The sequence below is a fragment of the Tupaia chinensis genome, unplaced genomic scaffold (genome assembly GCF_000334495.1).
Source record: "Tupaia chinensis unplaced genomic scaffold, TupChi_1.0 Scaffold000473_1, whole genome shotgun sequence".
Taxonomy (NCBI): Eukaryota; Metazoa; Chordata; class Mammalia; order Scandentia; family Tupaiidae; genus Tupaia; species Tupaia belangeri.
Window position 1 is genome coordinate 3,785,089 of NW_006159982.1, and position 11,388 is coordinate 3,796,476.

At 47.5% G+C, this 11,388-nt stretch overlaps 1 protein-coding gene across 1 annotated transcript in view; it reads right to left on the reverse strand.

Annotated features, from left to right (window-relative positions):
* ESRRG (estrogen related receptor gamma) overlaps positions 1-7,661 on the reverse strand; it is a 736,743-nt gene extending 729,082 nt beyond the window's left edge. Inside the window, exon 1 of the mRNA XM_006155837.2 lies at positions 7,527-7,661. The gene's annotated coding sequence lies outside the window, so the exon portion shown is untranslated. The remainder of the gene's footprint in view (positions 1-7,526) is intronic.
* Between the last annotated feature and the right edge of the window lie 3,727 nt (positions 7,662-11,388).

An 11,388-nucleotide genomic window follows, 5' to 3' on the forward strand; every position in this document is an offset into this window, starting at 1 on the left:
ATGAAAAAAGTGAAAAACAGCCTGTAGAATGGGAGAAAATATGAATATTTGCAAATCATAACTAGAGAGAGAGAAAGCACTTCCCAATGGGGTATGGTAACCACACTGCAATCTTTTTTCCTCCATTGCACTGTCCAGTCAGAATTTGGGGCACAAATGCACACATACAAAGTGTGCTTTTCAAGCCCCCTGGGCTGGAATTTGAACCTCAGTCAGCAATGTGAATCTGGCTCCCTATGCAAAGGATTTAACCACTGCACCATGGGGCCAGTCCTTAAATTTTGTTTTCTATTGTGTTTAACCTGAGTCTTCTCATGCATGTGGAATACACTTATCATTAAAAAAAAAATTTGCTGGGAACCAGCAGTTAGTGTAGTGGCTATGTCACTGGGCTCCCATGTAGTCAACCACGGTTCGCGTCCCGGACCCGGTGGCTTAAAACTCACGCTGGGCGCGTGTGCATGCATGCCCAAGATCCCAAGAGGAGAATGGAGAAGAAGGGATTGCTGTGTGACCATCCCCCCAGGGGGTGATTCTCGCTTTCTGTCTCTGTCTCTCTCTCTCTCTCTCTGTCTGTCTGGTGAGCGCACGCGCCCTATAGCGAAAAACCTCTCAATAAAAAATGTGCTAAATTGAAATTCATCATAATTTAAGAGTTTTATGAATAACAGGGAATCATGAAAAAAGTGAAAAACAGCCTGTAGAATGGGAGAAAATATGAATATTTGCAAATCATAACTCTGATAAGAATCTAGCATTCATAATACACAGAGAATTCTTACAACAACAAAAAAGGCTCATTTAAAAAATGAGCAATGGCCCTGGATAGACATTTCTCAAAGAGGTTGCAGAAATAAGCCAATAAATAGCCAATAAGCTTAAGAAAAGATGCTCAGCATCATTAGTTTTTAGAGAAATACAAATCAAAACACACACCTGTGAGATACTACATATGTCTACTAGTATGACCATCATTAAAAGGAGGAGGAGGAAGTGACAAGGACATGAAGAAATTAGATACTTTATACATTTTTGGTGGGAATGTAAAATTATGCAGCTGCTGTGGAGAGCAGTGTAGTGAAAATAAACCTCTACCTGGGGTAGTCTTCAATATGGTGGTTAAGGCCGTTGAATCCCACACTGTTGACTGGGCAGTTTAAAACCCAGACCTGGAAACTTAAGAAACACAGCAGGCATGTGTGTGTGTGTGTGTGTGTGTGTGTGTGTGTGTGTGCAAGTTAAAACCCCCAACAGGAGAGAATAATGGAGAAGGGATTGTGGTATGACCATTCTCCATGGAGACCATTCTTCTCTTCCTCAATGTCTTTTACTGTGTGGGTCTCTGGTGAGTCCTCATATACCATCTGGCAAAATTCAAAAACAAACAAAAACCCTATACCTAAAAGAACTAAAATAAACAAAACAAAAAAAAATTTAAACAGAACTTTGTGAACAGATGTTCATAACAGCGTTATTTATAACAGCCAGAGTGGACATTAGGGGGTGAATGTATAGACAAAGTCATGAATTTTATTCAGCCATAAAAAGAAATGAAGAATGAATGTATGCTATGATACAGATAAAACTTGATATTATTATTCCCAGTGAAAGAAGCCAGACACAAAAAGCCAAAGGTTACATGATCCCAATTATAAATTGCTCAGAATGGGCAAATAGAATACACAGAACAGAAAGCAGATTAGTAATTGCCAGAGGGAATTACAGGGAAGAAAGAATGAGAAGTGACTAATGAGTACAGTTTGGATTTTTGGCTTTGGTTTTTATTTATTTATTTTTAACTGCCAGAGGGTACAAGCATTTGCCACAGAAAGAGAGGCAGAGAGAAAGAGAGACACAGAGAGAGAGAGAGAGACAATGCACCCACTGAGCACACTGCAATATCTTATTCTCCACCATGCTGGGATTTTGAACATGCATGCACATGCATCTATTCCATTTTTCAAGCTGCAGGGGCCAGGATTCAAAGCATAGTTATCCATGTGGGATCTGGTTCCTTTACCCACTAGGGCACAGAGCCTATTCTTTCTCTCTCTTATTTTTTGAGATGATAAAGATGTTCTGAATTTAGATAGTAGTCATGGTTGCACCTCATTGTGAATGTACTAAAAAGCCATTAAATTAGATCCTTTAAAATGGTGACTTTCATGTTATGTCACTTTACTCTCATTAAAAAAATACTGACTTGAACCCTCAGACAAGCAAGAAGCTCCCTCTAATTATACAAATAATTTCACACACTCTATTACCCAAATGAGTTCAAGGAATTAAATACTGATCCTGGAAGATCAACAACTAAAAAGTCCTTATTTCTTTTATTTCAGTGTTCAAGTTGTATTTTTGTTTGTTTGTTTGTTGATTTGCCAGTAAAATCTTCAGCTTTTTGGATTTTTTACAATAATTATTTAATTTCAATTTTATTCATTCATTCATTTATTTTATTTTGACCAGAGAGAGAAACAGAGAGAGAGAGAATGTGAGAAAATAAGCCACCAGGTCCAGGACTTGAACTGTGGTCGGCCATGTGGGAATGTCGGCACCTTAACCACCAAACCACCTGCTGGTCAGCTTTTCTGATGTTTCATCTCAACTTTTGAATGTCCCCTTGCTAATAGTTTGGACAATTTGGTTACCACTGATTAATAAATGTATGTGGAACATTTTTCTCTTCTCAATTATATTTTTAAATATAATTCAAAATAGATGAATATTAATTATTCTGGTAAGAGGAGGGATATGATCTTTTAGAAATCAGTAATTTGAGTCTTTAATTTACATGAGATAAATGAATCGGAAAATACAATGTGTCTGATAGAAGAAATAAAGATCAGATGCTAATGACTCATCAAGCCTCCCGCAGAAAAAAAAAAAAAAAAAAAAAAAAAAAAAAGACATATATTTTCCTCCTAGAAAGAAATACCTGTTTTACTGTTAAGATATTGATAATATAGCTTAAATAAATGGTTCAAAGATGTTGATAATATAGCTTAAATAAATGGTTCATTAAAATACAGAGGTACTACTAAAGGTTCATAGAAAAATGGAGCTAAAGTACCAGTTTATTTTGATGCAAAAAAAAGTTCCAAGTCCAAGCATATTTTCTTATTACATGCACTTTTTCTTTTTTAATTTTTAGTTTTGCCATTCACCAGAGAGAGGCAGAAACAGAGAGAGAAAGTAGGAACTCACCCCCCGGGGGGATGGTCATACTGCAATCTCTTCTCCTCCATTCTCCTCTCAGGATTTTGGACATATGTGTCCAAAATTTCTCAAGCCACTAGGTCTGGGACTCAAACAGTGCAGGTGGCCACGTGAGATTTAGCTGCCTTAACCACCAAGTCACCAGCTGGCCTCCACAACATGCATTTTCTGTGAACTTTTTTCAAGACTTCTCAAATACTATATGCCCCAAGATCAATTTTTCTGGACTAGAAACTTCCACCAAGTAGGTTACACAGGTGGAGAAGCTGAAAAACAGTTATTTAAATATATATATATATTAAAGCAGTGATGGCAGATTCAATGAGATCAGAAAATATAATTGCAAAGAATTATGGTAGAGTTACATGGAAAGTTCTGAAGATGAGTTCAGTGTTCAATTCATTTCTAAAGCACAGCTCCTGCAATTATGGTAAATACCTGAGCTATGACTTACAAATACCTCAAAGAAATTTTCTGCCTAAAAGTCATGTTCATTGTTATGACATGTCTATTTAAGTGTTTGTATGACCAGGTTTATTGCAAACAGGCAGAAGGGAAATAAAAAGAACAAATATCATTTGGTTTATAAACAAAAGGAATTAGCCTCACGTTCATCTCAAGGAGGTGTCTAATTCGGGTGAAGGGAAAGTTGGTTTTAACTGGAACTCCCTGGAGAACTGTGGTGGAATAATCCTGTCCCATAGAAGCTGAACAGATCTGGTTCCTGGACTGTTATTCTAAGGAAATTTGAGAAATACAGAAACTGAAACCAACCTGTTGAAGGTGAATAAGAACTTGATGAAAAGAAATGCTTTCATTTTCTGTGAAAATTAAGCAAAATAGAGGAGGGTGGAGATAACTTTGCAAGTTACCTCTGTATTCAATGGTTCACTTCTAAAAATGCCTAGCCAAAACAAAGACCTGAACATGTAGCTGAAAGGGCAGCACAATCAGAATTATATTTCTTCGCTTCAGAAGAAAAGTGAAGTTAAAACTGGGGAGATATCACAGGAGAGCATGAAGTTCATTGCAATTCTTGACACACAAGTCACTTAGTTCTTCTGTGGATTCTTCCCCATCCTTTCCCTCTTGCCATCTGGGTTATAAGCTTCAGCTCTTTGCCTAGAAATGTATACATTTAATCATCAAATGAAATCCCAGGAGGAGTCTATACTCAGCTCCTGTAAGCTCTCATTTTCTAGAAAAAGAAGTCTCTAGAAGGGAGAACACAGGAACACCCTGCTGCTGGATCCCTGGGATTATTGTCCCAAGAAAGACTGTGGTTGGAGTCAAAATGGAAAGGGAGTCAGACAAAGAAACTGGGCTGGTTGTCAGGAAAAGGTCTGGCTATTGCCTTCATCTGTCCACACACTCCTAGCGCAGTGATTCTTAATTCCAATGTCTAACTGGGGAAAGGCTTTTTTAGGACTCATAACATTTTCTTACTCTGGGACAATTCAAACTAATCCATCTCCTCACTCCCCAGGGACTTAGTAGTCCCAGGCACCACAAAAGGCAGAGCTTAAGGATTTTAGAGGGTTTGTGCTCTGATTAACTGATCAAATTAATATAAAAATAAATAAAATTAAACTAATTCTTTTTTAAAAAGAAAATTATCTGTTTCATAGAAAATGAACATTTTTTTCTTTCTTCACTCATTGATTTGGAAATAAATAGGCCCTACCCTCTCTGCCACCACTACCTTCCATAAACATAAAGTTTGTTCTCTAATTTTGTTTGAATAGTGGAAACACCATCTCACCTCACTCTGAGGAAAGTAAGTGGGGAGTCTGTTACCTAAAGCCCCAGCCTGCAAGTAAAACCCTAGGGGTCTGGAGGCCATGTGTAGAGGCAAAGGGTAAGGGGTAGACCAGAAAGCAATCTGCAGTGGCAGATATAATTAGAAGGATCCAGATGGCACAGGAGTCCAGAGTTGACCTAGAGCTCAGCACTTAACAAATATATTTTATTTCTTTTAGTTGAGGAAGCTCCTGAGTTCTAAGATGCCCTCAAAGGTAAGGAGAGGCCCTACTATTTAACAAACTTCATAAAAGCAGAATGAGTTAGGTGAGCACTCTTCTTTCACTGCAGTTCAGGCGTTTCTCACCACGCCCACCTTCAGGCTACGGACTTGCAGCTGAAGTAGAATCCCTAGGTGTGCCAGAAGGCTGCGTGGGTCCCTCTCCCCCTTAGACCAGCAGCTGAGCAATGCCTGTGGTGTAAAACCTTGGGACCAGGATACCAGAGAGTTGGGAATTGTGGCGGCTGAGAAGCGCAAGTTGGTGCGCAGGCGCATGCACGCCCACGCTAGCCACTGCAGAGAGAACAGTGTGGGAGTCAAGGGGGCTAGGGTTATTCTTGGGCCAACTGCTTCCCTCTAGAAAGATCCTGTCCCTTTCGATTGGGGACAGCTAGCAGGGGAACTTCATTTTTGACTGTTTTTGCTCTTGTTGCATCCTTCCCCACTTTTCCTATTTCCATCTTCCTTACTTTGATATTCGCTCCTTTCTCCCTTCCCTTCCCTTTTAGGGATTGGAGGAAAGACCAGCGACTCAGACAAGCCTGAGACCGAAGAGTCGAGCCATCTTCATTGGCTGGGAATAGGGTAGGAAGACAGCAATGAAGACTTCGCACTTTCAGCCCCCTTCTGACATTCAGGGGTCAGTGCCCCCTGATTTCCGGTTACGAAGTTGCACTGTTCCACAGACCTATATCCCCAAGTGGGGATTGTAATAGAAACTTGCTCCTGCTTGCAACTCGGCAGCTGAGGTTTTGCAAGCCCTTCTGGGAGGGCCCAGGTGAGGTCTATGAGCAACTCAGGGAAAGGTGCGGTGCCTGGGTCCTGTCTGAGCCAGACTGTTCCTGCAGTGTGAGCTCCGAACTCTGGGGCCCTATCCCAGCTGGTTCTGTGGGCGGAGGGGGAACGCTGGGCGCACACATCCTGAGGGGTAGTTCTCCACGTGGCATGGACCCAGATTGGGGCTGCGTTTTAGTTCCCCATCAGCATACCCACAATGGTTACCTGGGCACTTACGGGGCATTCAGCCCATAGGATCTTAATTGTGAAAGGCAAAGATCATGGCTCGTAAATTTATCCAGATGCTCGCCGGGAAGACATAGGGTCCCACTCGCCAAGCCTAGTTTCTCCCCCTCACTCCTGCCTAACTCCTCCCCATCCCGCGCGGGGCCAAACGGATCTGGCCCGGGTTATTTTTAATCTCAACTTTTTCCACACCCCACACTCTAAAAGACATTCCTCAGCCCAGCGGATAAGGGCACTCTGGTCCAGGGCGAACTAGTCTCAAGCTTGCGGCTGCGCGCCTGTTAAAAAGAGCGCTGGCCACAGCTAGGTGCGCCTGCCCCACCGGACGCCATAGACGCGAGCCTTAGGGTTGCTCTGGCCCGGGATCAGGGAACCTCTCCACACTGCCAGGCTCCCACCCCAGTGTTGAGTTCTGAAACACCTGAGCAGTGTCTGCAGCCCTAACATGTAGAAAGAGAAGGCAAAGTCAAGGTTTACAGAACGACTGCCTGGCTCTGATTCGCTTACACCCTGGCTCGAGCCGAAAAGGAGTCCTATTCGCAGCTGGTGGAAAAAGGCATCTCAACGCCCAATTCACCTGAACTGCCGGGACTTGGCTATGACTATTTCCGGCCGGTCTCTGCCAGCCGGTGCCCACGTCCTTTTTCTCCCCTCCCTCCTAAAACCCAGGACGATTAGGAGACTTTGATTAAGACGGATGTGTCACCGCACCGCAGAGGGGTGCTCCCAAATGACCAGGCTTCGTAGGCACCTCGTTGCCATCCCGCAGTCAGAGCCGCTGCTGGAGGAAGGGTCTCCTTGGAACGCACTTCGTCCCCTCCCCCAGTGCGCAGGGTCGCGCTCAGGGCCCTCTCCTGCACTCGCCTCTCCCGCTCCGACACCTTCTCCCGCGCAGTCCCGCACAGTTTTCTTCTCGGGGAACGCACACGCCCACCCCGCCTCCCACGTAAAGGCCAGTCTCATCTCTTTTTGTGCCCGGATGCAAACTCAGCTGGAAGTTGAGAGCAGGGCCAAGCCAGCAAGGTGAAGCGAGGGTAAGAGATGCATGGACGTAGAGATTGAGAAGGGAGAAATCAAAGCGGGAGGAGGTGAAGAGAAAAAGAGAGAAACCTGGAGGTCGAAGGGGCGGAAGCAGAGGACTGCGCGAGGGGCGCGGGCGCGGCTACAGCGCCCGCAGCGCGGCAGCGCCTCGCCTGCGCCTTTGCCTGCTTTGCGCCCTCCACTTTCAACCTTGCGCACCCAGCAGCTGCAGGCGCGGACTCACAGGGTTGGGCTGCAGTTGCTTTCTCAGCTACCAAGCGTGGGTGGTTTCGCGGGCTCCCCGCAATCTTCTCACTGGCTGCCCGCACCGGGAGGGCAGAAACAAATCAACCGACGCGGCTGAGTCGGGCCGCTCGGCGCTGCGGGAACGCTCTCACTTCGCACCAGGGAGCGGGCACGGGGATTCCGGCTGCCCGGAGTAGCCTATAAATAGCAAACTTTTAGACCCAATCAACTAACAAATGAGAAGAGCCGGCGTAAATTTGCGCAGGATTCCCTTCTTTCCGGCAACGACCTGACCCATCCCCCACCCCCCCTTGCTGGAGTTGGGAGGTGACAGATTTGCAGAGGAACTGAATTTAATTTGATTAGAATCGACGGTTGTTTTGTTACTTTTCAGGGAAGCACATTGTCTTTCTGACTCTATTTACCCACCAACCTTTGCTTCTCCCCAAATCTCCCCACCACCACACACACACCTTTGCTCAAAGCTAAGACTCTAGCTTGGTAGGGCAAAGGCCCGGAAATCAGGGCTCCTGAGAGAGGGGAACCGGAGCTGGCTCTCCCCAGGGTTAGGGAAGAAATGGAGAGGAGGGGAGAACTGTCTAAAAGTGGTAGTCAGGAATTTAGCTAATCCTGAATTACGGAGGGGAGTGGGAAAGGTGAGTTTAGAAGGTTCAAGGAGTTCCTGAAGTGCAGGTTTCTTTCCGCAGAGGCAACAGTAATAATCTTTTCGTACCAGCAGGCAACCTCCCCCACCCCCCAAACCCCGCCCCAGCAACTTCACCGAAACCCTAGACCCTAGGCTGTCGGGGAGAGCTTTCAAATTATGATCTCAAACTCTTGGATAGGTGGGGTCTGATGACAAGTCGCCCTGGGGTCTACCTCGGGAGCCCCACTCCTTCTTCCCATCTCCCGATTCTGGCACAAAGCCTTTGCGCTGAGCCGGCTCCCACCTGCCCACCGGTAGAGATCTGTTTCACTGGAGGTCCACCTTTCCTTGTCTTTTGACCTGAGCCACATTGGGGGTGGGGAGAGGGCAGTTCGATGTTCACGTTCTTGCTAAGTGCTTCTTCTAAATTAAAACGTCCGGAGACAACAAGCACTCGCTCCCCTTCTGAACCTCCCAGTTCAGGAGCTTGCTTCACTAAATTTATCCTATACGTCCCACACTCCAGGGTCCATAGGATAGTCATCCCAGGCAGGTGTGGGGATTAGAGGGTGGGCCGCTGAAGCCAGGCACCAGGACAGGTGAGTGCGTAGGTGGAGAGAGGTCTCTCTCCTGTTCTCTGCGCCAGGCCTGCAAAGTGGGGGGCAAGGCCGCCCCATGGGCTCAAGGCGCCTCCAGTTGGCAAAGGGAGAGGACCGGTGGTGGCGCTTTTTCTTCCCCTTGCCCACCTCCACCAGAACCACCAGTCCGACCCTGTGTAAAGAAAGGTCAAATGCCTAACCCCTACCCCTACCCACGAGGCAAAGACCAAAGAGAGTCCCTGACGCAGCTGGTCGCACTTTTTCCAAACACCGCTTTCCCGTCAGCTGCCTCCTCATAAACGCAAAAGTTCATTTTGTTTGGCCCAGAATCGAGCAGATTTGGAAGGAGCGGACAAAGGCAAAGATGCTAAATGGGTTGTGGCACCAGCTCGCCCGGCCAGGCGCGCCCACTGGCCCCGACTCCACGCAGGCGGGTGACGCGCGACTTCCTTTCCACCCCTGCGAAGCCGGCGCTCCGGGCGCTCTAGCGGGCCGCCGCGCTGCCACCGCTGCGTCGAGGGCCTCGGAGCCCGCGCTGCGGCCCTTGGCCCGGCCCCGAGCAAATGTCAGGGTGCTCTCAGTTGGGGTTGGACTGAGCCCAGGAGTCCCAAAATCCTGCCTGTCTGGTGTGCCCCACACTACGTACCTGTCCTGGCCTTCCTGCTCCGATCTCTGAACCGGTTGGGAGCCTAAGCTGGGACCCGCCGCCTCCAGCGGAGCCCGCCCTCGCCCTCGACCTCGCGCTCGCCCTCCCCTGCGCGCCTTCGCTCTCCCCTGTGCGCATTCGCTCTCTGGGACTGCGGGCTAGATGCGGGGCGGTCTCTCCAGGGCCTTTGGCTTGGGGCACTGTTTCCAGCCGGCTTCTAGGATATCCCCAGGCTTTGCAGCCCTTTGCGGGTCTAAGCACCTCACTCACACTATTCCCCCGCAGCATCCCCCTCATCCCACCGCTAGAGCCCCAGCCTTGACACTGTAGTAACCCCACAAAGAAAGTGGGCAGGGAGATCTCTTTTCGGACCGAGCGTGGTTCGGGAGAGTGGGTGCTAGTAGCGATTCCCGAAGGTTCCGGGTGTTCGTACTAGGGGAACAGCCCCTTTGCGCCCAGAAAAGACGGACGCCCCGGCAGCGTCTGGGTGACTGTGTTCGGCGCGAGGTTCACGTCTATTGTTTCAGGCCTGGGGGAAAGCTGCCCGGCGTGATAGATCTTTTCAGATCCCATCACTGGAAGAAAAATCCTGGTGATAACGATTATCTCCCGCTCGCGCTATCTCGCCATCGCTCCAATTCATCTCCTTCGCGCTCCAACCCCTGGGGAGACGAGGAGTGAGAAGCTGGCGGGAGGACGGCAAAGCCGCTGCCCTCGGATGGAGCGGAGAGGGAGAGGCACGAGGCCACCTCATGCGTCCCTTTCTGCTCGGGGCTGGGGAGAGAGGACACGGCGGGGTTTCCTCCCCCCCTCTCTCCCCAGCCTCTGCCTCTTTTAAATTCTCCCCCGCCCAAGCCTCTGCCTCTTTCAAATGATTTTAGTCTGGTCTATCCATATACATTTCCAATCTCATGGCTCATAAACTATTAGCAAAATGGTTTCATTATTCACCTTCTGTATCCTACAAAAGGGAGAGAAAAGAAGGGAGCGGGAGGAAGACAGAGTGGGGGTGGGGGACAGTCGTCGGACACTAGTTAACAGTGATGCCGCTCGTGTTTAAATCATGCTCAAACTGCCTTCTTCAAGCTGACACTCAACAAATCTGGTCCGTTTCCAAGGATCTGCGGCCGACCCCTTCTCCCCCTCCCCCCTGCTCTCTACCTTTCTCTCCATCCATCACTATCCATCGCTCCCTAATACTCGGGTTTCTGGAAGGACCAGATGAATAGCCGAGATACTGCAAATCCATTATTTGCTTCATTAGGTGTCATCAATAAGGCACGCCCTTTAGATACGACACACATAATTAATTGGTTAGAATCGCTATCCCCGGCCCCCTTTTGGGTGGTGTGGGTGATAGAATCACATGTCATTCCAGAAACCAAACCATCTTGCGACAGAAGTCAAGGATGATAACCAACAAGTTGGCTAGAGGTTCGGTGTGGCGTTAGGGTGTCCAAGTAAGCACCAAGTCTTGCATCCGGTTTCCAGCAGCCCGGGAAGTGGGGAAGTCCTGAAGCCTGGTCGGTGGGTGGGTGTGAGGTGGTGTATAGGTAGGAGAATGGGGGCTCCCATTGCAGAGACAGAAAGTGTGGAGTCCACAGTCCTTAGTGGAGTCTTTGTTTGATTCTGAATGGTGGCAAAAAAAAAAAAAGAAAAAGAAAAGAAAAGAAAAGAAAGAGGAAATTAAATGAGTCAACCCAGATGAAAGCACAAAACAGAAGCAAAATGACTCCTGGAGGCCTGAGAACCCAATGCAAAAGGCTAAGTGAAGAAAACTCCGGGAGCTGGCAGATGCAGCCCTGGGATCAGGACCCCGCCTCGGATGGGGTCCATGGTACTCGGTGTCTCCACAATACCTGTACTTTTCTGGATCTATATTAACTAAATCAATCTCTCTCTCTCTCTCTCTCTCTCTCTCTCTCTCTCTCTCTCACACACACACACACACACACACACACACACACAC